General features: G+C 43.1%; 1 protein-coding gene and 1 long non-coding RNA gene across 6 annotated transcripts in view; one reads left to right on the forward strand and one right to left on the reverse strand.

The window, feature by feature from the left end:
• The window catches only part of SETBP1 (SET binding protein 1), a 407,558-nt gene that overhangs the window by 219,766 nt on the left and 160,704 nt on the right, over nt 1–27,088 (reverse strand). The gene's annotated exons all lie outside the window — the stretch shown is intronic.
• Nucleotides 1,813–26,842, forward strand: LOC309639065. Its single transcript, XR_014251448.1, has 2 exons — nt 1,813–12,820; nt 13,157–26,842. It is a non-coding gene; the product is annotated as an uncharacterized lncRNA (long non-coding RNA).

The following is a 27,088-nucleotide window of genomic DNA, read 5'->3' on the forward strand; positions in this document are numbered from 1 at the left end:
CCTTCACAATTCTTTGAGGGCTGACCTAGTGCAATGACAATCATAAAATGCACCTCACTCAAGGGCTTCAGCAAGATGCACAGGCTGCCAGAGCCCTCCCTGGAAAGGAAGTGGGCTCCAGGGAGAGCTGTCCTAAGCAGTAAGTGGCCACTTCATGCCTGTAATCTGACTCTCCACTGCTCTTCCCAACTTCCCTTACCTCTCTCCCTGGTAATACTCTTCGAAGTCTCCCTCCCGCTGCTCTGTGAAATCCAAGCTCCCTAGAAGCTCCCAGAAGGCCCATTTGGTCTGCTATACCCTCCCTCCAAACCCCCAACCCCAGCCTGGTCTCTTGCCCTTCCCACCTCATACCTCATAAGCTAGCTTTCCTCCCCCACCTGCCTAGAAAATGGTTTCTCTTTCTGAATGCCCTTTCCAGAGAATGGCCCTGGCTCCTCCCTCTCTCCTTTTGATTTAGCTCATCTCCCTTCCGGTCTCCACTGTGTCCCAGGTGGGCCTCTCTTGAGCAGGGTATCACCCTGTCTTGAGTTCATGCATTCACACTGTTGGTCACTTCCTACTCCTTGAGAGCAAGTATGCATTTCTGTCTCAACTTCATCTCTGAATCTCTAGTTCCTGCCACAGTGCCTGGCATTTGATGAGTACAGTAATTATTTGATTGATTAATTATTACATTTGCTGGTCCCTGTTGATTGAGGACATTTGTTAATGAATTGATTATCCCCTTTCTCCTCAGCTCTGTGCCTCTTCTATAACTCCTGGGGGGTCACAAATCATCTCTGGAATTAGCCATTTTCTACCCATCCGCATATACCCCTCCTGCACTCTGTAAAGCATTGAGCAAGCCCTCCTTTGAATGCACAACTTTGAGTTGGCCTTTACCCTTTTATAACATATACTCTTGGTATAGTTTGCATTTATCCAGCAATTAACCATATACTTCCTTGTGCCACTCCTTGAATTATGTTCTGTATTGTCATTCCCATGAACAGTAGTATCCCATTAGAGCTTTCTCTAGGCAAGGACTAGTATCATGTTCTTGGTGAGGAATGAAGCCAGGAAGTGAGGCCCCAGCCCTTTGGGAGCTTATACTTAAGGTAAAATGGAAGGTAACCCACATTTCTGCTGAACCATCCTTGGAGATCTATATACGGTAGATTTATACACATTACCTCATGTTAAATGAGAGGTCTGATGCCTGCCCCAACTTTCTGCAAATTCCTGGAATCCAATCCTGTATTCTTATTTTTTACTTTCTATTCTCATAAAAATCACGATCTTCCCCCCTTCCACAGCCCTGCCTTTCAGCTTTCTATTCAGGTCTCACCTACAGCAAAATTTTCATTCTTTTTCTTAATGAAGAACAATTAGTTTCCTGTCATGCCAAGCCTTGGAGGCCTCACCTTTCATACACAAACCAGGTATTTGTTAAACAAAAAACCCACTCACTCCCCTAGAGGAAGAATGAGAGGCAAATCTTTTAATTTGAAAGATCCTTTACCTTCCCCCGTTTCTAACTAAAGTAACTATTACAGGGAGTAATAACTATATGCCAGGGGAGCTTGGAGTAAAAAGAGACCATTTTTGACCCAGGAAATGTAGCATTGGTAGGCTGTGTTCTCCAGATTGAGTGTGACTAACCCATCTTGGCATGTCTGCCTTGTGAGTAGGAATGTGGGGCCCACTTCTCGGCCTCCCCTCTCGGAAGCTGCCCTCTGACCGGAAGACTGCTGCCTGGGCTCTGAACACACAGCCCCATTTCCCTGTCACTCCCCATTCAGTTCCAAGGCCCACGTGGTACAAACGTGGCCTTTGTATAGGCAAAAAGGAGGGGGGAAACTTGTCGTTGTGATTGGAGAAGCTCCAAAGATCTCTATACCTCTTCCCTTAGTCTGAAATTCTGCCCTTAGAGATGCCTCTAAGGATTTTATAGTAAGAATCATCTAGAAAGAGCCTTTGAGATCAGCTAGGTCAGTCCCCAAATTTTATGGTTGGGTAAACTGTAGCTATGTAAGGTTACCGCCTTGCAAAAGGATTCAGGTTTTCAACTGAAGCAGCCTTTCTCAATGTTAATTTGTTTCGTATAACGTTGACCCCTTCTGACCTTGGGTCAAAATAAGTGTCCCATGTTCAAATCGCTTTGGGAAATGCTGCACATAGTATATCATCTCCCTTCTTTCTTTTGTAGATTCACAACACAGATTACTGGATTAAAGATTCCAAGAAGTTCTACTATCAAGAACCAACTATTTTTTTTTTTCCCAAACAGTTTAGCTACTTAAAATTTTTACAATATGATTTCTACTAACATGCAGAGGAATGAGTGTCCTTGTGTAAACCATTTGGAAAATACTGCATGATATCATAGTGTGTTCTCTCCTCTACCAGGAAAACAATTAAAGGCAGTATTTTATACTAATTCACATTCAGTTACTTAGGACTTATCAAGTCTCAATTTCCCCTTGGCAAGAAGAGTTAAGCAGTGGTAAGGAATCTGGATACAAAGAATAAGGATCTGAGACATGCTAAACAAACTTTGACAGCAATTTGGCATTGGTCATGGCCAAATTTTACAGGTGGGACTGTGCCCGGCCAAAGGGATTAAATTCAAAGACCAAAGCAACTGACCACTTTGCTCCTCTGTTGTAGAAATCTTCCCTGCTTTCATCTTTAGAACTCTTTTTTGCTCCAGGACTACTACTTCCTACTACAAGGCTACGTTCTCACATTTTTGGTATTCTCTAAGCATAATCATGGTGGCAGACATGCCGTGGATGCCCAGTGATGACTTGAGATTTATAAAAATGGCATATTGTCAAAACAGAAACCTGATCATGGTTATTCTTCTTCTGGCAGAATGGAAATTGGAATGTGACTAGCCCCAGGATTTTACTTTACTAATTCTTATTTCTCCTAAGCGATTAACAAAACTTCAAGTATTTTCAGTTGTTCAATTGGCTTAACATGTTTAAATAAATTCAGTTTAGATCCATTTTATCAGCAGAATTCAGTCTGATCAATAGAATTGTACGTGACCAAAAAGGAAAAAAAATCATTAACAGGCACCAACGTAATAGAGTGTATCAGTAAAATTTATAAGTTGTGCTGCACTTGCAAGCATGAGAAATGAGAAGGTGCATTGGCAACCAAGTCTGTAACATCTTAAAGTCTAAGCCAGCTTCAAAAATCCCAAGTGGATCTAAACAGGCCTTGCAGTGGGAACCATTTGTCTCTACTTCCTAAGTTTCTACTCTGTCGTTAGATGGAGATTCAATCTTCTGGGAGGAGTTGGGAAAGAAACTTCCACTATTGCTCATTCTTTTCCACTTATCTGATAGATGTAACTGGAAAAAGGGTTTGTCTTAGTCTACTCCAGCTGCCATACAAGATACCATATATTGGGTGGCTTAAACAACAGACATTCATTTTCTCCCAGTTCTGGAGGCTCAAAAGTCCACAATCAAGGTTCCTACAGGGTGTGGTTTCTTGTGAAATTTCCCTTCCTAGCTGGCAGATGACCACCTTCTCACTGGACCTCACATGGTAGAGAGAGAGTAAATCAGGTCTCTGGTGTCTCTTCTTGTAAGGACACTAATCCTAGAGGCTCAGGACTTCATCCTTACGATATTATTGAACTTTACTTCCTTACTCCAAATATAGTTAAATCAGAAGATAGGGCTTAAATATATGAATTTTGTGACACAATTCAATTCACAGCAGGTCTGAAGATGTGAAGCCCAAGTCAGTGGAGGCTCCCTCTCTTTCTCGCTCTCCCCTCTCCTCCTTCCATCTACCCCCTTTCAGTCTGACTCTTCATATTATACAGAATAGGAAAAACAGCCAAAGCTCAAGAAATAATTTTCAAAATGACTGAAAACAAATCAAAATGGATCAAAAACACCTCATGTCCTCAGCTGCCCCTGAAATCACCATATTCAAAGAGACACCCAGTTTAGTGGTATCTGAACTTTCGTCCACTACATGGATGATGACCTATGGTTCAGGAAACATTGCCAGATTTGACAAGTTAGAACTTGCAGCAGCTCACAGACATCGAGTCCCATTGTTTCCACTGCCTTGTGACAAGGTCACGGGTAACCTACTCCACCACATTTCAGTATAACGGAACTTCCTAACTGTAGATCCCTGGGGCCCTGTTGGAAAAAGTCAGCTATATAAGTTAGAAACCACTGTGATGGTCTCTCTTTTTTTTTAAACCAGTGACATAGAGACAGAAAAAAAAAAAAAAAGGATATTTCAAAACATATTTTCAACAATGGCAATATTTAGTGCATAGCCTCTTTAGAAGAAGACTTTGAAATGTGACTCCACTTACTTGGAAGTATAATAAGACCCAGTGTGTGTTTTGAAAAGTTAGTCTTTTACTCTTCCATGATTTGGATGAAAACATGCCCATCTTCTTCATTTGAAGCCATTAATATAAGGTCCCAAGGGTCGAATTTGGATTGTTTTATTAAATTTTCACTGTTCTTCCCTCTCTCCATTTCCTACCTGCTGAACTGGAGAGAAAGTGTGTACACCCATGGAGGAGCCAGTTGGAAGCCTAGGGGATAAATAAATATGACACACAGAGTATATAATGCTCAACTCAAGGAGCTGTCATTCACTTAGATTTATTACATTGTAAGTACAACATTTGGTTCCCCCATGGTCTCTATAAATTGTGCAGTTACTTTTTGTGGCATGAACCTACTCACTCAAGAAGAGAAAGGTTTGCTAAGTCTTGCTGAAAATGCTGACCATCTAGAGTTTCACTGGCCAGGCTAAGGGCCCAATATACCTGTTATATCCCTAGGCTCTCACATAGGGCTGGGCCACAAGGGGCCTTTAATGAATACCCACTGGATGGTTGAGATATACATGTTGCAACAACCACCAAAAAATGAGTAAATGAGCTATCATGGGCTCTTTGGCTGCTTGATGCTCACCAACTATTCTATCTCGAAGTCTGGTCTGATCAGTCTGGAAGCAGCGAGCAACATACTTCCTATTAGGGAATTTCATTACAAAGACAATAAATAGGAAAACACAAGTACATTTCTATTCACCTTTCTATGGGCAGTTCCAGTCCAGTGATGGGGGAATGTAGTTAGAATCTAGCTGTCCCACCATCATCACAAGGTCTTATTTTGTTTTTCTCATTTTGGAAACTATACTGAGGGTTCTTTAATTTAAAAGTCCTTGATTTCCTACCACAGACTCCAGAAGAGCTTTTTATAAGTTCCTTCTCTTCAAAAGGAAAAAGACATTTGTCACCAAACAGAACATGCCATCACCAATGGTGAGCCCATGCTCTCATCACCACTCTGCCTGCATCGTGAACTGTGGCTCACCGGCAAGCACCTCTGGGGCCAACGAAGTGAAGGAGAGTTGCTCCCACAAAGCATTCTCAGCCTGCACTGGATACAAAAAGTAAGCTCAAGAAATTGTAGTTTCTTTCCTTGGCCCCTTAGTGGGCCCCAAAGCAGCTATTAGGGAGCATTGGTGCTCCTGGATTATGTGCTAAACAAACCAATATTTGAACCACAGAAAGGCCGAGCTGGGGCTGGGCTGATCTGCAGGGGCCTCCTTTGTCTGGGGGTTGGAATCATTCCCTGGTTTCTTTTCACTACTCTTCCCCACCCCCAGCTCCTTCCCCTCTCCCAATTCATTCTTTAAGAATTTATCCTGCTGCTTCTTTAACTCAGCATGTGTCTGGGCAGATGTCCAAGAACGCTCCCTTCAACAACGACAACAACAGGAACAGGAAAAAAACCCTCTACTTCAATTCAGTCCTCCCTGCTCTGGCTGGCTCGCCCTCTCCCTCCTGGCTTTTCACAGCTCATGATTGATAATGTCGTCCTCTCTCTCACCCTGGGACTCCACATGCCTTTCTATTGGACAACACAGCCTCTGTGAGGCGACCTGGGAGCCAGCCACTGGGCCCTGGGACCCCATTGGGGTCCTTTGAGAGAGGAAAAAAGAAAGGCCAAAAAGGGCCCTGGATGGGGGCAGGCCCAACAGGTACAAAGTAACCGGAGAGCCGAATGGGGTGAGCCTTTGTGCGAGGGCCAGGGGCCAGTAGCAGGGAGAGGATAGGGAGGGGAGTGAGGGGGTCTTTCTGTACCTCCTCACCAAACATTTTTTGCCTTAGTAAGAAAGGCAGTGACACCGATACTCCAAAGGACCAAGTATATTTTGAAACAGTGAAAATGATGCTACCAGAACTCTCCTTTTGAACTCTATGGCTTCCCTTGAAATTCCTTGAGAGAAGACATCACATTTTCAATTGCATTCTGTTACAAAAAGATTCAACTAACATTTATTGAGCGCTTACTAAATCTCAGATACTATGCTACTTGTTTGCTCATTCACAATGCCACTTAACCCTTGGAACAATAAGGTAGTAGATACTCCTTACTACCAGATGGGGAAACCGAGGCCCAGAGCAATGAATTGCCTTGTCCTGGATCACACAGCAAACACGCAGCAGTGCTGTGGGCTAAGACTCATATACCCATACTTTTTATGCTTTACTCTACTCTTCAGTAAACTTTGAGAAATCAAAGAAAAATTGAATGAGGCGCAAAGGAAGGGGCATTATTATTATTTCCAGTATTATTATTTGCACCATCCAGTAAATCTGCATCAAGAAATTTGCATCACCTAGGAAATTAGTTTTTTTTCCTTTCTCCTCATGACTGTCTTGGAATAAATGGGTCAGATGAACCATATTATCTGATTCTACCTTGGAAATGTTTTCTTGAATTTCCAATTCAGTCATATAACCTGTACCTTTCAAGAGGGTCAGTTTGAAAGCCATCTGCTTGATTAGGGTTTCTGTCATTTCTAAAACTGCACTTGAAAATATTTTCTACTATATAAGGGACAACTCTTATTTAAAGATTATTTCAGAAATATTCTGTGGGTAAATGTGTGCCTTCTGTTAATGAAAATGATTATACAAAAGTTTCCTTTTTTCTTGTAACTTCTAGCAAACTTACAGCCCAATTTAGTCCCCAGTGTAGATAAACAGAGTCTACAAGGAGCCAGGTAGCTCCCACTCCGTTTAGGTGTTTCTGCTTTGCTTTTCCCATAATTGTTGAATTTTGTGTTATGCATATAAACCTCTGAAATTCCTTTGGAAAGAGATAAGATATAACTCCCTGATAAGTAAACAACCAGTATATACATCTATCCCAGGCTGTCGTCATAATCTAAAACACCATATTTTAATGTCCACACCTAGGACACAGCAGAGTAAGACAGAGCAAGTTCCTGAATAGAGGTGAAAAAAACAACTCTTCTGATTTGGTGAGCAACGTGCTTGCAGAGTCTGTACCCCTCTCTCCTAGAAGAGGAGCTGGGAAGCAGCTGACCCAAGTACGTGAAGGAGAGGAACAGTCTTTGTGGAGGACAGTGCAGTCTCCATGGCTCCACCAAGACCAAGACTCTTTTGGCTCCTTTATCTCCCTATGCTGGGGCCTGGGTCCTCACCTACTTTTACAGTTTTCTACCCCTTTCTTCATCTGCTTCCCTAGACATTCCCTTCCCTTATTGTTGCTCCCTCTTCTTTCTTCCTCCTGCTTCTTCTCTCCCCGTCCCCTTCTTTTTTTCCAACTGCCTCAAAAGGACAATACCTTGGGAAAGGAAAAAGGAGGAGGAAGAGACAGCCAAAAGTTATAATTTCTCATTTAAAAAAATAGTTTGCTAGTGTTAAATATTTAATGCATCCTTCAGAAGAAAAGGTAAGGACAAATCCATCAAAATATTATGTTAGACTCTCAGAAATAGAGAAGAGCAATCAAGAAATCCACCAACAAATACCTGTGGAGCATCTACTCTATTGGAGGTCCTGGACTGGTGGGGCAATAGTATTAAAACTAGAAACAAATGTTATTGGAGACCCTTACCTTAGGGAGGATAGAATCTAGTAAGACACATGTGCCACAGTAAATAGCCACGTAAGTGAATCATACAAAGCTCTACATGTGATGTTACATGCAGCAAATAAGCAGGTGCTGGGGCAGAGCGTTCTAGAGAAGATGTGCACCAGCTTCTCGGAGGCAGGATGCACTGTGAGGTGGGCTCAAGGGAGGGAAGGCTTGAGATGAGCACTGAAGGATGGGTGAACTCTGGAGAGGAGCCAAGAAGCATAAGGGAGCTGCAGCCTTAAGATCCACGGTCTTGCCACACATCCCCCACCTGTCACCTTCCAAGGCACCATAACTGGTCTTAAGATTAAGGCAGGAGGGAAGGGTGGAACGCAGATGGAGTTTGGAGTGAGAATGAGTAATGCCTCCTATCGGGATCCTGGGGAGTCATCTTCTCAGCCATCTGGGGTTACTGCCACGGTTGTAATTAAGCCAAAGTGCTTATACACTAGGATTCATCAAGTATTATTTTTTCTCTTAGATTGAACTAACTCCATACCTAAATGGTCTTCACCACATTGCTCACCTCAAGAACTTACAACAACTAAGCAGTTTGATGAAAGGAAAAGTCAAATCACCTATTTGTGAATCAAGAGGATTATTCTCAAAGATCTTTTTGGTTCTCACATTTACGTTATCTTCCCTTCTAATTCTTTGGCATTTTGGCTAATAAGGATTACTCTTATTTCTCTTTTGCACAAATGCCTTTGGTCTCAAAAGCAAAGAGTCTGTTTTGAAAGTCTGAACTTCCTTGACCTGAGAATGACTCCTCAGGTAGTGCCATCTTGCTGCTATAGGATCTAGAATGCCTTTCCATCAGTATGTGATACTGAAGTCCCCAATCAATGTGAGTTCTCATCACAGAGTAAATGTTTTCAGTACCAAAGGATAGAGCTAGGAATAAAAAAAAAAAAAAAAAATGCCATCTATGTCTTGCTGAATAAAAGGTGTGTTCTTCATTTATTTATTTTCCTAAAATATAATTGCTATTGCTAGAAGAGGGAGGGAGAAGCTATCACTGGTTTTGTTTTGTTAGGTATTCTCCCTCAGATGGGTGGAAGCATGTATCGTTTTCATTAATATCACCTGCAAGAAATCTAACCCAGGGATATTTATTTCTTTTTAGCCTATTAAATGCTCTAAGACTTATAGTCTGCCTGATATTTTCTGTAGGCAACAATCTAACTAATGAATAACACATCAGGAGCTAAGCAAAGGTAAATTCTCTTTTCTTTCTATACCCAAACTGAAAACAATTGTTGGTGACTTTAAGCCACATGCATACATGTCCCTGAGGGGAGGAAGCACTGGGGACATCTCAATCAGAGACCTATGTTTTCAAAGAGTGGACAAGCCATTGCCATGCATTATGCCCGAAGGCCACAGTTTCTAGACGTAGCTACTGTCCGGGCAAGTTGAGGTTCAGTTCTTCAGGCTGATACCTATGACCTCTTCAGAGGAGTCAGCAGGAGAGGGAGGCCAGGTGCAGAGCAGGGGTGGAGACGTGTGTTGCAAAGACAGGACTGCATTCTAGTGTCCCAACCTTAACAGCAAACCCCTTGTCCACAGCAGGTGGTGAATTCTGAAAGGAATTTGGGGATGAATAGCTAAAGAATTTAAAAACCCTTTATTCTCTCACATTTTGATTGGAACTTGTTAGCTAGTCAGTGGTTAAATATCAACTGACAATGATTTTAGAAGGCAAATTTAAATTGATGAATATTTAGGTGCAAGATGCTGTTAGATGCTATGAAGATATGCTAGAAGACAGAGAAGGGGAGACAACATGATTCTTACTCTCAGGAAATTCTAATTTCCCAGATGCTCCCTGGACTGCCTGATGATGATGGAGTTGGGATTAGATAGTCTGAGGTTAAGTAGCTCTCTTCCCACACTCCCTAAGGGAAGGATGGGGCTGCTGAGTCAAACGAAAGGGCCACAGATGGAGAAAGCAAACTTCCTCCCCAAATCAGTCATGCTCCAACCTGGACTATTCCATTCTGCAAAGCAGAAGTCACTGTTGTACTAATAAATGCAGTGACTCAGTCAACAAATAGTGATTGAACACTTATGAGAAAATCAAAGGAAAAAAGGAAGAGATAAAGTGAGAATTTAATCAGAAGAGAGGGATATCCTTCTGCCTTTCCTTCACCTATCTCTTCTGCCTTTCTGCTCTACACAGAGCCACTTCCTGAAGAAGCTGTGCTGCTACAGATGTGGGGTACGGCTCCCCCAGGCAGGTGTTCCTAGTTATGGACAGCACACAAGTCCCCAAATACACCAAGGGGATCCACGCCCTGGCTAACCTGCTCTGATTCTGTAGAGACTGAACACTGACCTCTGCTTCACCACTTCCACCAACGGTTCTCCTCTGCCTACTGGAGTGAGAGACCGAGTAGTCAGTCTGTTTCAGTACATTCAACGATGCTACAAGCACTTATTTAACACTGAGCCATATGTCAGGGACAGGGGAATAGGACGGGGCGATCCAAAGCCTCGCAGAAACCAGGGAAGAAGACAGACAGGTGCATAAACAGGAAGCATGAAATGGGGCAAATGCTCTGTTAGAAGGATGCCTAAAGGAGCATGGGACCAGCTACAGGTGAGGGGACAACTCTTCTTACTCTGAAAAAAGGGTGACATTTGAGCTTGGAAAGTCTCTGGACAGGCCGATTTTGAAAGATCACTCGAGGCAGAAGGAGCATTGCACAGGGGCATAGAAGGACAAAGAAAGTTCAAGGAAATTCAGGAGACTGCTGTGACCAAAATACCAGGTGCAATAGATAGAATGATGGGTCAGATTGTGAAGAGCTTGGATTCTGCCTCGCAGAGTCTGGATTTTATTCTGTGGGTGGCAGGGAACTGGTAGAGGCTTGCTTTTAAGCAATGCCTTGCAGAGAAGGAGTTAATGTTCTGATTTTGTACATGAAAACAATTGTAGCACAAAGAGATTTTGCCTGAGGCCATTCAGCCAGTGAGGTCTGGAACATAGGTCTCCCTACCCCCAAGCCAGACTGCTTTCCACCAACACAGGCTGTTTCCAGAGGCAATATATCTTTGTGGGAAGCAATATATCTTTTTGGACATCCTGTAGGAAGCAGAATCCTTACCTGCCAATAAGAAATTGTAATCCTCTCCTTCAGTGAAAGGAAATGTTACTTTGATGGCTCCCAAGTTATCATGTATACATTTCTATCAAGTCACTTAACCAGGATGTCACTGTGACTAGTTACCCACCTGCCTTTCTGCACTAAATTGTGATCTCCTTGCAATCGGGGACTGTAGCTTCAGTCAGTCCTTCAGACAAGTGTTAACTGAGTAACGTCCATGTGCCAAGCACTGTGCTGGCCACAGGGCAGTCCATTGCAGGTGAACTGGACATGGCTTCTGCTTACCATGCAGAGATAAGTCTGGAGTCATTCCATCTGTGCACTTTCGGTGCCTACACTCAGGGCTGACGCTCCAATACTGTGTGCAAATGACAGCGTGAGCAGAGCTGCTAGTGCTGCATTATTTTCCCCCAAATACCACGGAGGTTTTCCTGAAGTTGTGCCCTGTGTGTTCACAGCTTGTAAAGGGAAAAAGGAGCCTAAGTTTCAGCCCCTGTACACCCCTCCACTCAGAAACACCAGACTTAGGACAGAGGCACACACACCACACACACCAGGCTGGACTTCACAGTTCCAGGCCAGATAAAGGATGAGCAGGTGCCAGAATTCTCAGAGTTTGGTGGCCAGGAAAGCACCCCATCAGAAGCTGCAAGAGTTAGGAAACTAAGGGGGCGAGGCCTTCCACGGCCCTCTAGGGTCCTCCCCCGGTACATGTCTAATTCTCAACTACCTCGTGTGATTAAGGAAGAAACTAAAGCCCTGAAACAGGAAAACCACTAGGCTGTAGGTTCAGCTTTGGACTCCAGAACCCAAGCTCCAGCCATGTTACTGCCCGCCTGCCACGTGGCGCTCAGCTGGGTGGCCCTGAGCCCAGCCTGGACTGGCCTGGTGAGAAATGTTCTCCTGCTGAGGAGGCCAGAAAGAGCCGCCAGTGACTACTGTCACTCCCCCATGAACCAGCCGGCCTCCTTAAGCCTCTGGACTGGCAGGTCTGGCCCAGCTTCCAGCTGCCTGCTCAACCCACCACCAGCAGCAAGCAACATGTACACCAAGGGCAGTAGTTTTTGTCAAAGAATGACCCTGTGTGCCCTAACCTGGCTGTGGGTCCTTAACTTCTGCTGCTGCTTGGGGATCAGTATAATTTGTCTCGTTCCCAAGGGAACAAGTAGATTGCAAGCAGTCCTACTGCATTCTGGAAGAATCATTATCAATGGAAATTCTTAGTATCCACTTGCTGACTGCTGGCTGTACTTTAACCCTATGACAGCATTATCACCTGAGCCAAAGTTGAACAAGACAGTTGCCCCATGCATGGCCTCAGTGTGAACATGAAAACATGCTTCATTATGGTGTTGTGAAAAAACACAGGATTCCCAGTACAAAGTTCTGGGTGGAAGACTCACTTCTGCTCCCGCCACGGAACCTTGAGCAGGTTATTGACCTCTGGGGCCCCAGTCCCTACAGTAACACAGGGGTGCCCTCTGCCCCCATTTGGGAGGTTGTACCGATGAAGTGAGAGACAGAGCTTCCATTTCTGTTTGCACCTCCATCTACTTCCAAAAATGTGTGACTGTCTGCAATGAAGGAAACATATACAGTAAGACTTACTATAAAAAGAAAAGATCCAATGCTTTGTAGAGGAAGGATGAGAAGCAAAGAAGCACACCCATACTCTCAGCTGACGGAGCAGTAGGGAAGCATTCAGAAGTTCTGATGGGAGAGGGGATCAGCGGTGGGTGCATCTGGTGCTTGGTATTGCTGCTCAAAGGAAACCAGGTGGGGCTTCCCTGGTGGTGCAGTGGTTGAGAATCTGCCTGCCAATGCAGGGGACACGGGTTCGAGCCCTGGTCTGGGAAGATCCCACATGCCGTGGAGCAACTAGGCCCGTGAGCCACAATTGCTGCGCGTCTGGAGCCTGTGCTCCGCGACGGGAGAGGCCGCGATAGTGAGAGGCCCGCGCACCGCGATGAAGAGTGGCCCCCACTTGCCGCAACTAGAGAAAGCCCTCGCGCAGAAACGAAGACCCAACAGAGCCAAAAATAAATAAATAAATAAACAAACAAACAAATAAATAAATAAAATTAAAAAAAAAAAAAAAAAAAAGGAAACCAGGTGAAAGCCCACACCCACCTAAGGGGGCATTTTGATTTGTCTTTTGAAAACCAACAAGACATACTTACCAAGTGAAAAAGGGAAGTCTACTCCCACTCTCAAGTATCTGTCCTAATGAAACAATCCCAGAAATAAAAAGCTACATAAAAATTGCTCAACTGCTTTCAAAAGTCCAATAATAGCAGACTAGTAAAATATATTACATATATATATACACACACACATATATTCACTCAATGAAATATTATCTGTTCACTAAAATTGAGAAGAAAACATGGGAAAGTATTTGTGACAAAGTTAAGTGAAAGCAAATGCAAATGGATATAAACAATGATTAGATCGCCACAGGGTTTTTTCACAGAGATGGACGGTAGAGAGGAGCATTCTAAGAACTGAACATAATCCTGTTAGGCTGGTGAGATTGTGTGTGTGTGTGTGTTTCTTTTCGTGAAAAGAAATCTCAAAATGTTTTTACAAATGGTTTTGAGAAGACAGCTAATATCAAAGAAGTAATAGTTCACGCCTCTGAGCTCTCTGTAGGCCACCTTTAACTTTGCCAAAGGTAGGCAGGTATGATCTCAATCTTTCTTAAAAGTGGCTATTGTTACTGGGGGATGGGAGTAGGGGTTAAGACACTCAGCAAGCCCCACTAAGGACACTTGTGGCCTTGGCAACCTTTGGTTACTACCCCAAGGGCCATGGTCACTAGTTTTAAACCTAAGGAGTCTATGCATCAGAGTTGAGAGCTCACTCCTTTGGGAGTCTTGATTCAGTGCCGCCTGACCTGGCCAAAGTCACTTCCCAGCTCCTGCCTCACTTCCTCATCTGCAAAACAAGGGCTTGAGATCAACAAATTCTGAAGTCCTTCTTTTTTTCAAGGATCAGTGACTTTATGATTCTCTGAATCTCCATCAGAATAAATCCATTTTTATAAGTGAAATCCTTTATAATAAAATATCTCTACAGTAAAAAAAGAATTTTGCTTCTCAAAAGTCAACCATAGACTAACAAAAGAGTGTGAATGTGGAGTTAGACAAAGGTTTGAATCTGATTTGCCACTTCCCAGATGTTTATACTCTTTTAGGAAATCAATCAATCTTGCTGTAAAAGAGAATCAAATGTGATAATTTATGAAACTCTACACTGATGCTGAGTGGCCAAAAACACAGGTTAAAACTATATTCAAGCCAAATGGCAAATACATAACAAAATATGTCATATACAATAATCTGTCTATTTTTGGAAGATTCCAAGATACTCTGAAAGGTTGTATATTTCCAAGAACCATAAGAGCCAGATTTCTCAGATTTTGCTTGGTAAATGTGTCTTGTTGATTTTCAAAAGACTTTCCCAGGTCACATAATCTGACTGCCCATTGTCACCATGAAGACACACATGTCCGGATTTCTGTTTGGAAAGTGTGGCCACCCATAGTGCACCTCCTGGTTTGACTGAGGCCCATGTTCATCCCAGACCAAGAAGACTCTCTTATTTTAAAGAGTGTTCACGGTCACCTAACCCTAACCCTAACCCTAACCTTAACCACTAGGGTACAACACTCAAGTGCAGTGCTCATTATTTGGTCAGATTCTTACCTGAGTTCCGCACTAGGAAGGTCTAATGGACAAAGACACAGACTGGATATTATATTTCTGAGGCCCCAATATTTAACCATGTGACCTTAGGGAAGTCATCTGCCCAGTCTGGGCTACAGTTGTCTGGTGAGGGGGCTGGTCTGGAACGTGATTAAGGCTTCAGCTTTCAAATGCAGTGCATCTCTGTGAGCAGCTGGCACTCTTAGTAAAGTCTCTTAGTAAATGCTTTGGTTCTACCTTCATTTCTACATGAAGTCATTTGGATCCAGGGCCTCTTGGTTTACCCTCAATGGTGCAGCTGGTCTGCTGCTGCTGTGCAGATCTGTTTCCTGTCAATTGAGGGAACATACAAGATAAACCTGGCGGTCCCTGTGTGCTATCTGGATTTAACCCAGGGGGCAATATTATCATCTGACCCCAAAAAGAACAAGCTCCAGAAGATTGTCCATTCCCTTAAATCAGTGGCTGGATCCATGTTTAATGCATTCTTGTCAACTAAGAGCAAGACACACAGTATTCTGGGTCAGAAAGAGGTGAAAAGACCCATGGAGGAGGAAGGGAGGTACAGAAAGTGACAAATTTGAAAGGTCTCTAAGTGCTTCTTTGTTAAAACTGGATCCAGAAGAATAAAAATTTAAAGGAGGGGACAATACGAAGTGATGAACTGAGGTATCCTATTCCACTGAACACAGGGCTCTGACAGGTTATAAAAGCAGGCAGCTAAAGCCTCATTCCTGGAAAATCTGTACCTCTTCTCTTTCCGATGCTCTGATGTTTAGAGAAGGGCCTTGGGTCCTGTCGATAACTGGACATCAATGGGAAATGTCCCTTCTAGTAAAGGCAGGCATAGAGGTACCACTGAGTTACAAAACTCACCACTGGCCTTTTCCAGAGTCTGGCCAGCCTCCACTCCCACCCACACCCCCACCCCACACCCCCGCCCTGCCCTTGTGGGTTCCCTACCTCTCCCCTCCAGCACCTTTGCCCTTCAGCCAGCTGTGGACCTCTCCCTGTATTTTCCCAAGATAGGCTTCACAACTGCCCCTCCAGCTCGTCCCTGGATCCTTCCTGAGTATTTGCATTGTAGCTCTATTTGCACCTGCTATACAGACCCTGCCCCTCTCTCCCTGCTCAGGGGTCTGCCCTAACCCCCCTCCCACCCATTAGCAGATTCCCAGGCAGATGATGCCACAGAATGAAAAAGGCCAGTGAAGGCTGCAATTCTCCTGCCTGCTTGCCCTGCCTGTCCAGCTCTGGCTTTTGTAGAAAGCTCCCTGGGAGCCCCTCCCTCCCCTCTCTCTCCTCCCCCCAGGCTTCTTCTCTCATCTGCTGGCCCTTGGTTCCCAGGCTCTCTACTGTTTCTCTAATTTGTTTATTGATTTGGGGAATCAAATCACCTTTGTTCAGGCAAAGAAACAGCCTGGTGTTACGGAAGACACATTCATTTGGAATCAGGAAAGCTGTATTAGACACAGACTCAGGACATAGGGCTGGGAGGGTCCTCCAAGATCATCTCCTTCAAGCTTGTCATTTCACAGATGAAGAAACAGAAGGCCCAGAGAGGCTACAGTTTCCTTGCCACTGGGCATCTGTGTGTCCTTAGGCTGTCATTTTGCCTATCTCAGTTTCAGTTTCCTCATCTGCCTGGCAACAGAAACAACATGTTTCAACTTCAAAGGCCATCTTAAAGATGGTAATTGTGTTGGTTGACTCTAGCAGTAAACGTGTAACCTTGACTCCATCCTCATCCTTAACACAGGGGTTCTATCTAACAGGTGGTCTACTCTGCTGACTCCATGGACCTTCAGGGACAATGAAACAAGAAAGAAGCATAAACTAGAAGCACCACATGCACAAATCACACAGAGATATTAAACATTGGTATTAGTAGGTACCAAAAAGTAGTGTCAACCATAGCAACAACAACTAAAAAATGATAATTATGGTAGGTGAAAGATGTGTTAACTAACCTTATTGTGTTAAACAGTTCACAATATATATATGTATTGAATCATCACATTGTACATCTTAAACTTAATGTTATATGTCAATTATATCTTGATACAACTGGAAGAAAAAAGAAGTAGTGTCAAAAGGTTTCAGATTTCTGGAACCCCAACCCCAAGAAAATGACCAAAGAAAACAGCAGCGATAGAGGGGAGTGGTAGAATGAATCTTACTGGAGATCCCAAATATCTATTGCCCATTTTTCCTTTCCCTGCCCCTGGGAAGTAGATATAGACTCCCTCTTACGGCACTCCATTTTCAAACCCAACTCATAAAGTTCAATTCAAAAATCTCTAAATTCTGAAGTCCTGATGGATTTCACCATACAGTTTAATGTTAGATTGTGTATGGTCTAATTCTGTCTCCTCATCGAGAGAGATGAATGTTTTTTTTTGGCCGTGACTCACGACTTGTGGGATCTTAGTTCCCTGACCAGAGATCGAACCCAGGCCCACAGCAGTGAAAGCATAGAGTCCTAACCACTGGACCGCCAGGAAAGTCCTGAGATGAATCCTTAAGGGTGGGAACTATATTTTCCTTTATTATCCTTTGTTGCCCAACATGCACTGGGCATATAGTAAGAGCTTAGTAAATATCAGTTAGTAGCTTGATTTCTGAACTGAAGAGAGAACAGGAATCCAAGTCTACACTGAGCTCCTGGCACCGTATGTGTCAGGCCCAACAGCTCCACATCTTCCCACCCAGTCCTCCCTGCCCAGCAATATGTTTATGACACGAGAGGCAGTAACATGGCCCAAGTTATGAGATTCCAACTGACACTAAGTACAGCTAAACAGAATTCAAAGACCCTGAATTCCACATACTTCATGTTCACAGTCACCTCCACACACCTGTGTTCATGCTATTTCACCTACCAGGAAAGCCTCTTCTCCAAATCTGATTACCAAATACAATCCAATTTTTTAAAAATCTGCTCGAATTCTGACCTCCTGGAACACCATGTACAGCTGCATGAGTTGTGCACTACCCGACATAGGAGGCCACAGTTCACAATGCAGCAAGCTTGCATCCATCCCTGAAGCCTTAAGTACTTCTGCTCACATGGCTCTCTGACTTTAAAGGATTTACCATGTAGGTCCCCTAATCAAACATTCAATTAAGTAGGAAGGGAATTTTCTTTAGCCTCTGATTACTGCTGGAAGCTCCTACTTCCTAGGCCACCTAAAATTTGCCATCATTTAAGCCAACAACAATATTTCTGCTTTGCCAATTTTGGATGTTTGAGAAGCCATAGATAACTTCCCCCCTATTTATTGTAATAAATTCCACTTTAAGGAATCAGAGGCATTTGACTAGGCCCTTGGGCTTGGCCTTTTATTCAATTTGCCTCTGATTCCCTTGGGCCAGAGCTCCTCCCAACCCCACACAGCAACCTCCACTTCCACATCCCCCACCACCTTAAGCCTGCACAGGAAGGAAATCTATCCTTTTCCTCCATCACTCTGCGTCTTCCTCCCTACCTCAACCCAGGAGGACAAATGCAAGATTTATGGCTGAATAAAAAACAGAAGCCTTACAGCTAGTGTCTCAATGTAACTTCTTCCAGAACCCAGACACAGAGGGAGGGTTGAATCCAAGGTCTGCACCAAAGAGGGAAAGCAGAGTGGGATTAAGGAATGAGGGAGAAGAAAGCGAGGACACACAAAGTCTGGGCTGGACTTTATGACTTGGGACAAGCCTTAGTTCCAGAGAAAAGTCATGCTATCTTCAGTTCAGCACCTCTTCCAGGTAATTTTTCCCTGTGTTCTGGGGACGAAGAAATGACTCACAGTCTGGGCAATCTAACCATTATCTAATCTGAAGACAAGAGTTGCTCCTATCTGCCCCTCCATCTCCACATCGCTAGCACCCCAATTCACAGCAACACCAAGAGGCAGAGTTGTCCTCCCTCACTTTACATATACGGAAACAAAAGCTTGAAGACTTTCTGTTCTCAGCCAGAGACTGTGAAGTACAGCTGAAAACTCAAGTCTGAGAGGCTCTGAAGTCATTTCCTTTTTACTCCAGTCTGTGGTCAAATGCTTTATTTTCCTGACCATCCAGGGAACTTACTGTCAAAGCCATCATTTTTGAATTTTTGAATATCATTTGAATGTTTACTATTTTGGATAAAGAGCCTGCCTCCCCACACAAAGGGCAAGATTCCTGAGGGCAGGAAACAGGCCACACCGGGTATATCTTCAGAGGCACTCAGGCCCTCTGTTAAATTCGCTGTCTGATTTCATTAGGCCAGAGCAACTCTCCACACACTGCAACCTCCGTTTCCACCACGACGACCTCGCATTCGGTGTAGGTTTTGCACAAAGCAGGTTCTTGGTACAGTTTTATAGAACTTTGCCCAAATCAAATAAGTGAGAAGCATCTTCTGGAAGATTCTATCCTCTGCTTTTCAGGTGAGGTTCTCTGACCACCTGCTCTGTTCTAACTTGCCCACCTTTCCCTACACTCCGACTGGGTTAGCTGCCCCTTCTCTATTCCTCCAGCCCTTGCCTCAACTATAGACCACATCCTCAGGTCACATTTGGCTTCCATCTCCCATTAGGCTGGGAGTTCCTGGAGGGCAGGAAGCCTTGTCCTTACTCATCACTGTATTTACAGCCTATAGGACTTGCTAAATTTAGCACTTGATCAGTGGTGTTTGTGAACTCAATACAGGAACTGGACCAAAGGACTTATAAATCTGGCCTGGCAGACAGGGCCACCAGCACTATTCTAACACCCCCACGGATTTGGGGCCCCAGTCCAGAAACAGATGTGGTCTATTAGGGTATCAGCTCTCAGAGGACTCTGAGTTTACGACTCAAGACTTGCATCTGCAGAGCCTTGCACGGTGTCTGGCACACTCTACAGAATGACTGTGTATGTGGAATAAATTAATTACTGAATTCAAACTGGATCAATTCCCATATACTCCCTCTTTCCTCAGAAGGCAAAGCTGTGTAAGTTTCCCTTTTTAATGACTGGCAAAGTCATAGAAATTCAGAGCCTGATGGAGATGGGGAGCTGATTCAAATTTTTCATTTACACATGGGAACTCTGAGGTCCAAGATCTCACAGAAGGCCTCCTAGTCTCAGTCTAGCATGCACTCAACTCTGCCACACTGCCGCACTTTGCAGGAAACCCAAGAGGCTGTGAGGCCTATGGCTGAGCCACAAGACTCTTGGCTTCTTTCTTTCCATCTCTGTCCAGCACTTGTCTCTCAATAGTGAAGAGAGTTTCCTCTAGGAAGGTGGGGAAAAAAAGCCTTTCTTCTTCCCAGTTAGAAGCCAGAAGCTTTTTCTGTCCTCTGACATTCCAGGAGAGGATCCATCTTCATATGGTATCTTCCAATGGTAATGCCTCAATTTCAAAGACAATCTTCATGAAAGGACACAGACACAGAATGGACTGTTGAACTTGAGTTTTGTTTGACTGTAGAACATCAATGGAAAAGGACTCTCAGAGAAAGAATTTAGTGCCTTCCTCCCCTTTTACAGCCTGTTTCCTCTCTGCTCTATGGATAACTGACACTCAAAATGAACATGTCATTAACATGAGCCCAAAGAGACCTCTTAGAGTCACCTATTGTTAATGCCACAGAAGCGACAATCTTGGCACCACCCCTGGCCTGTGGGGCTTTCACATTAAAGAAAACAATCTTCAAACTAGAGAAAGCCTAGACCTGCTGGAGTGTGGCATTCCCTCCTCTCTAAGGCTCTCATCCAATCAAAAATGCTTAGAAACACTGCCCACTACTTGTCATTTTCCAGCTCACATGTTGGAATCATCCCAGCTCACATCTAGAAACTTGATTTTCAAGGTGTTGGTAGGAGGTGATTCAACGTACACCTGGGGAATAGCCATCAGTGTTGCCACAAAAGAGGAAACCATCCAGAGTCCAAGAAAAGGTGCTCTGCCAGGGCACCATTCAAGTGGATGGCACACCATGCCAAGCTGATGTGCAAAAATATCTCAAACACAATGATGGGGAGAGTAAAGTGTAGTGTTCATTTAATAAAATAATTCACCCACGATAGCTTGAGAGACCATTTTCTCTCGTTCAGCTATTTTCTACAGAAATCAGGGAGCACTAACAATCAATCAGAATTCTAGCCAAATCATAGATATCCAAACAGCCCTTGAGTATCAATAAAAAATTACTGAAGTTGAAAAAAATGAATTTATTCAAGCATTTTTAGGAATGAGACCACTATCACTATGGCATAGGGCATAACCTCTGAAGGTGTGTGTGTGCACGCATGTGTGTGTGTTTGTGTTGTGTATGCCACGGGGAAGGAGGGGTTGGGGGAGAGAGGCAAAGAGGGAAGTCTGTAGAGGCTATGCAGAGGTTTCGTCCCATGAGCCCCAGAGCGACACTGCCCTGCATTCTCTGTGTCTCCCATAGTCGTGAACTCCACGAGCCCTGAGACTGGTGATGGGGCAGCTGCTCAGGCCACCAGTCCAATACACTTGGGCCTACTGGAGCTTATTTCTATAGGGAACAAGATCACGCTGTTATTCTCCGGTGAACCAGTGTGTTGTCCTGTTCAGAAAAGCTGCCACACCCATCTATAGGAGCATGAATAAGCCGACAGTCTCCCTGACTATGCCAGTACTTGGGCCAGTTGCCCTAAGAATCCCCATCCTTGTTGGGACCCCTACTGACAGATTGTAGTTGGAGGCCTCTTGTGGACACTGAGTCATGATAGGTTTGTGCCCCCACATGGTGGCATGTGCTGCGGTGTTGCTTTAATCTCCTCATGGTAGAGGGAAGAAAGACAGAGGCTGACATTCAGTGTCAATGCAAAAGTTTAACTGCAACTTTAAATAAAATTACTTTCTGCCCCCATATTTCCTTAGGTCTGTTGGTATCTTCAGCAGTCATGGTAAACACTGTATTCCAAAAATACAAGTTCTACCTGGTAACAAGTCTTCCATACCCAGGTGGGTAGAGGTCAGTCATAGCCACATGACTGTACTAAGAAGGAGGGAAGATAATGGTCAGCCCTACAGGAAACCCACAACCGTTTTTTTCAGCCAGCACAAATATTTCACTATTTTCATTGGTGTCTCTCTCCTTTTGCAGAGCATGTGAGGTAGTGCCACAAGGACATACATGAAATAGTGCATGTGCATATGCACACGTGAATGTGTGAACACGTGTGTATGCATGCATGTGTGTATTTATTGAAACATCTCAGCCTGGAGGAATGTTCAGAGAGTGATGGAGCTAGATAGGTGCATGGGACAGGGTTGCAGCCTAGAAAATCTTGCTAGACTGGTTTTGTCTCTTTACAAGTAAGTGAATTATGTTATGCTTTCAAAGAATTGAAAATTTAAGATCTGGTCTAAAAATTGTCTGCAAAAGACCCAAGCAGAATAAGAAACAGAATTGTTTTCAAGAAATCTGTGTTCAAGTCCTGGCTCTGACATGAACCATGAGCTCTCGGGCACTTTTCCTCTTGGGGTTTCAGCTTTCTAATATGTAAAATGAGAAAGGTCGACCTTTGCTGCATCCTGGACCCCTCTCAGAATCTTCTCAAATTTACATAGCTCTCCTCAGAAAATGGACATATTCACATCTGAATACAATTCTGCATGACATTCCAAGGGTTTTATCACCTGAAGCCTCTTCCTAGCATCTCTTCAGGCTTTAAGATGTCCAGCATTCCTTCAGGCTTTAAAAATCTCTTCTTTATATTTCTGAGCAAGAAAATCAGGACCTGTGGGCTTCCACTTCAGCTTCTCTTTTCCTCATTCCCTCAACACAGTGATATACCTGCAAAGTTACATCAAGTGCTAAAGCTCTAAAGTTCTATAAAACTGCTTCTCAAATCCAAGTGGGTATGATATGTTAGGGAGCAAAAGATATTACAATTAAGGTTTCCAATCCCGAAATCAAGTATCATTCACTCAGCTGTGGCAGAGATTTTCAGGAAAGCCTTGGGAATTAATATCCCCTACTAGGTGACTCTGTTTCTTTGGGGGGTCTTCTATCTGAAATGTGCTTGAATCTAATTGTGAATGGACACCAGGAAACCATGAAGACAGAGGCACATTTCTTTCAGCCCAATATTATAAAGTTACTTTCTCTCCATCTTTATAAAGGGGTTTGAGTACACTTTCCATTTCCTTCCCTTAAAATTACATAATTTTAGAACTTGGTGCCTCGGACATTGTCTAGTTCACAACCTCCATTTCAGATGAAGGCTCAGAGGGGTGAATGCTCACCAGGTAGAATGGGACTCAGACTCAGTTCTCTCGACTAGCAAATCTTGATTTTTTTCCTTGTTCTTTGCTGCCTATTTCAGAGGCCTCACACAAGAAAATAAAGCAGATTTAATATGTGTTGGGAGGAGAGGGAAGGTGGGGATATTTTATAAAATGAAGAAAAGGGTACCCATGGATAAGAGCTCTCCTGCTGCTTTCCTTTCCCACAAATGTAGTGAGGTAAAATCCATTAAACACATGGGGACCTGTACAAACAGGAGAGAAATAACCCATGCAGGGAGGCTCTAAGGGCAATTTCCCCTTTGCAGGGCAGATGGGAGCCTGGAGGACTGGGTCAGTCCCAGCAGTGGCTATTCTAAGAGGGTGTAGAAACTCTCGCTTTCTGCATTAAGATTCTTTCCTGAAAAGGATTATTCTGAGTGTTTCTATTTTATAACCTGCTTATTATTCACTGACCCCCAGGCTCCAGAGATTCTCCTGTCCATTCTGGACAGATCTTCCATGAATCACACCTCCTAACACTTGGGTTGGACTTTTCTCCACTCGACCCACCTCCTTACTTTTGGACACCTGGGTAACGAGAGACAGAGCTTTTCTTTGAAGGAACAATATTATCTGTATGTGACACTTCATCAAGGAAAAATTGTTTGACAGAGTGTCTTCCCTAAATCCAGCAAAATGCAGAAGGCCACAAGTAACCCCTGGACCTAGTTTTTATGGGCCAGATCCCTTTATATCCATTTCCCAAGATAGTTCCAAGGAGTCTTTCTGTATGGCCCATTAATTTTCTTTTTAAAGTCTGAGATCAGGAATCACACATACACATTTCACTTCCCTGAGACATGTAAGTCCAGACTAGGAGGATAGGGGTTATATGTATTTATGGAATTATTTTTTTGAATTTTTGGGTTTTCCTGGAGCTGCCCTTACATGAGAATGAAGAGAAATATCCTATTTCTAGTATTATCTAATTGCAGTTTTGAAAGTCATATTACCCAGATTTATCCAAATGTTTCTTATATACTCCTTCAAAAAAATCTAGTTGCTCAAACTCCTGCTACATCCTCCCTACTGTCCCCATTTGAACGTTCTAGTACCTCAATAGAAAAGCACAATATTCACATTGGGGCAAATGGAAACATTCATGCCAAAAAATTGCCTTTCAGGATTCTGCTTCCAAAAATCAAAACACAGAAGCAACCAGCACCGTTGGCTGTTACATCCCACTGCAAGGCACCTAATCCTACTTTGCACAGGATGTGCATCCTGTTGGTGTTTAGGATGGGGAAACAAAGGATTTGTCTCAACCCTCAGTTACTCGCAAAAAGTTAGTTGATGGCAATTTTTTTTGTTTTGAACATGTTTTTTCTTAGGTCAGTTTCTGAAACTTCTTTCCTGACCTTACTACAATGAATGCTCAAGGGTCAGCAAAATCATGGTAAGATTAGCTTGGGTCAAATGTAATTAGAAAGGGAAATAACTCTAGAAGGGAAATAGGTTTTCCCAAATGTACGTCCTGCTGATTCTCCACACGACCCACCACGTGTCCCGTGAAAGATGATCTCTGTGGCCCCTGCAAGTGTCTTTCCTGCTTTCCTATTAACACACACTCTTGCATTCTTAGAATTACGCTCAGTTTCTCTTCATAGATCCCAGCCAGCAGATGCTTATCAGTCTCCCCTCTGAAGGTTTCCTGAGCTACCCTGGTTAACCCTGACCTTTCCTGACTCTGAAATCATTGCCTCAAATAAAACTTAATTGGCAAATGGTAAATTTCAGTTGAACTAGTAAAGACTTGAAAATGAATGGCACAAAGATAATAAACAAGTGTTGGTGAGGATGTGGAAAAAGGGAAACTTCGTGCTCTGTTGGTGGGAATGCATATGGGTGCAGCCATTATGGAAAAAAGAATGGAGATTCCTCAAAAAAACTAAAAATAGAACTACCATACAATCTAGCAATTTCACTTCTGGGTATTTACTCAAAGAAAATAGAAACACTAATTTGAAAAGACATACGTGCTCCCATGTTCATTGCAGCATTATTCACAATAGCCAAGGTATGGAAGCAACCTAGATGCCCATCAATAGATGGACAGATAAAGAAGATGTGATATATATACACACACACAATGGAATATTACTCAGCCATAAAAAGGAATGAAATCCTGCCATTTGCAACAACATGGATGGATCTAGATGGTATTATGCTAAGTAAAATAAGTTGGACAGAGAAAGACAAATATTGTATGATCTCATTCATATGTGGAATCTAGAAAACAAATGACTTAACAAAACAGAACAAAAACAGACTCATAGATACAGAGAACAAACTGGTGGTTGCCAGGGGGAAGCAGGGTGGGAGGATGGGTGAGATACATGAAGGGAATTAAGAGGTACAAACTTCCAATTATGAAATAAGTAAGTCATGGGATGATGTAATGTATAGCATAAGGAATATGGTCAATAATATTGTAGTAATTTTGTGTGGAGACAGATGGTTACTAGAAAACGTGGAGATCTTTTTGAAATTTATTTAAATGTTGAATCACTATGCTGTATACCTGAAACTAACATAGTTTTGTATGTCAACTATATCTCAATTAAAAAAGAAAGAAAATGAATGGCAAATGGACACAATCCACATTTCGGATGCTTACATAAGGAAGTATGAAGGAGGGTGTATCAGCCAAGGTCTTAATAAGAAACAGATGGCACACCCAAATCAGGATAGTTAAGGAGAATTAATTTACAACAGTGTGGATGATGTAAGGGAATCATAAGGAGCGACTGATTAATAGAGAAGCTGTTAGTATCTCTAGACTTCAAGTACAGAAAGGGAGCAGTTACTGGAACCACAAGAGCCTCCAGAGGATTGGTAGGTTTTCAGTGTCTTCTGGTCTCCATTCTGTCACTAGAAACAGCTTTCTAAGGGGCCAATATGAAGATCCCACTGCCTTATTGCTAAGCTCTGATGGCTTCTCTTTGTCCTGAGGATGAAGCCCAAACTCCTTGGTTTGCTCTTTCAGGCTTTTCAGCATCAGGACCCAACCACCATTGTTCAGCTCATCATGTCCCTTCCAGAGCTGCCAAATAGCATTATACCCTAACTGGAATGTCCTCTTTAACTAGCCAAGGCCTACTTGTCCTTCAAGATTCAACCCAAATGTCTATTCTCCTTGGGCCTTCCTAACCCTCCTGAGTAACATTACTTATTTCCTTCAGCTTCCAGGTGTGTATCTCCTGTATCTCTGATGAGTACCAAAAAAGGTGAATGCTGAAGAGGGTCTGAGATTAAGCAGAGACAGAGGGACATGGGCCAACTAGATATGCATTTTGTGCCTGAATCTTGGACTTCTTCCACATCACCATGTGGTCACATCCCAAAGGACCCATTTCTTCTTTTTGTAATCAGAAGGTCAAGATAATTCAGGGAAGATTCAGAAATAACATTTGTTGCTGCCAAAATTGGTTACATCCATACACACAAAAAATATGGAAAACAACTTAACATTGTGAAGATAACTCAATGAGAAGAAATAATAATAATAATAGTTATTTAGAGTCCCCTTCTGAGGGGCTGGCCTGACCTCAAGCCTTTTGGTACAAGGCCCCAGAGAGTGTTGGGTTCCAGCAGAAGTACTCTGCAGGACATCCTAAATTAGCAATATAAATCTTTTAGAAATGAATGATCCTACTAGTTCCCCAGCATCAGGAATAACTGAAAAATTAAGCAAGGAGGCATAAAGGGCCTTCAGCAAATAAATTCACAATGATAAAATGCTGACTGGCCCAGGGGATTCTATGTTATTACCATTTGGGGGTTTCTTTGGCTTTCAAAGTTAAAATGAAACTGCCAAGTACTCTTGGCTTGAAACGTCTGAAAACAAAAACGAAACAAAACAAAACAAAGTCACCAAATATGAATGGAAATGTCTCTATGATGGTGCATGGATAATTTAAGATAAGATAGAAAAGATTCCATGGTTCTAAATTGAGTAAAACAAATTTAAATGCTTCTTGGTAGAGTAGCTACTAACATCGTAACAGAAAACAACAAAAAATAAACTCTTAAGATGGAAAAATAGAATTGATGGAC

Source organism: Balaenoptera physalus, assembly GCF_965194825.1.
Source record: "Balaenoptera physalus genome assembly, chromosome: 12".
Classification (NCBI taxonomy): domain Eukaryota; kingdom Metazoa; phylum Chordata; class Mammalia; order Artiodactyla; family Balaenopteridae; genus Balaenoptera; species Balaenoptera physalus.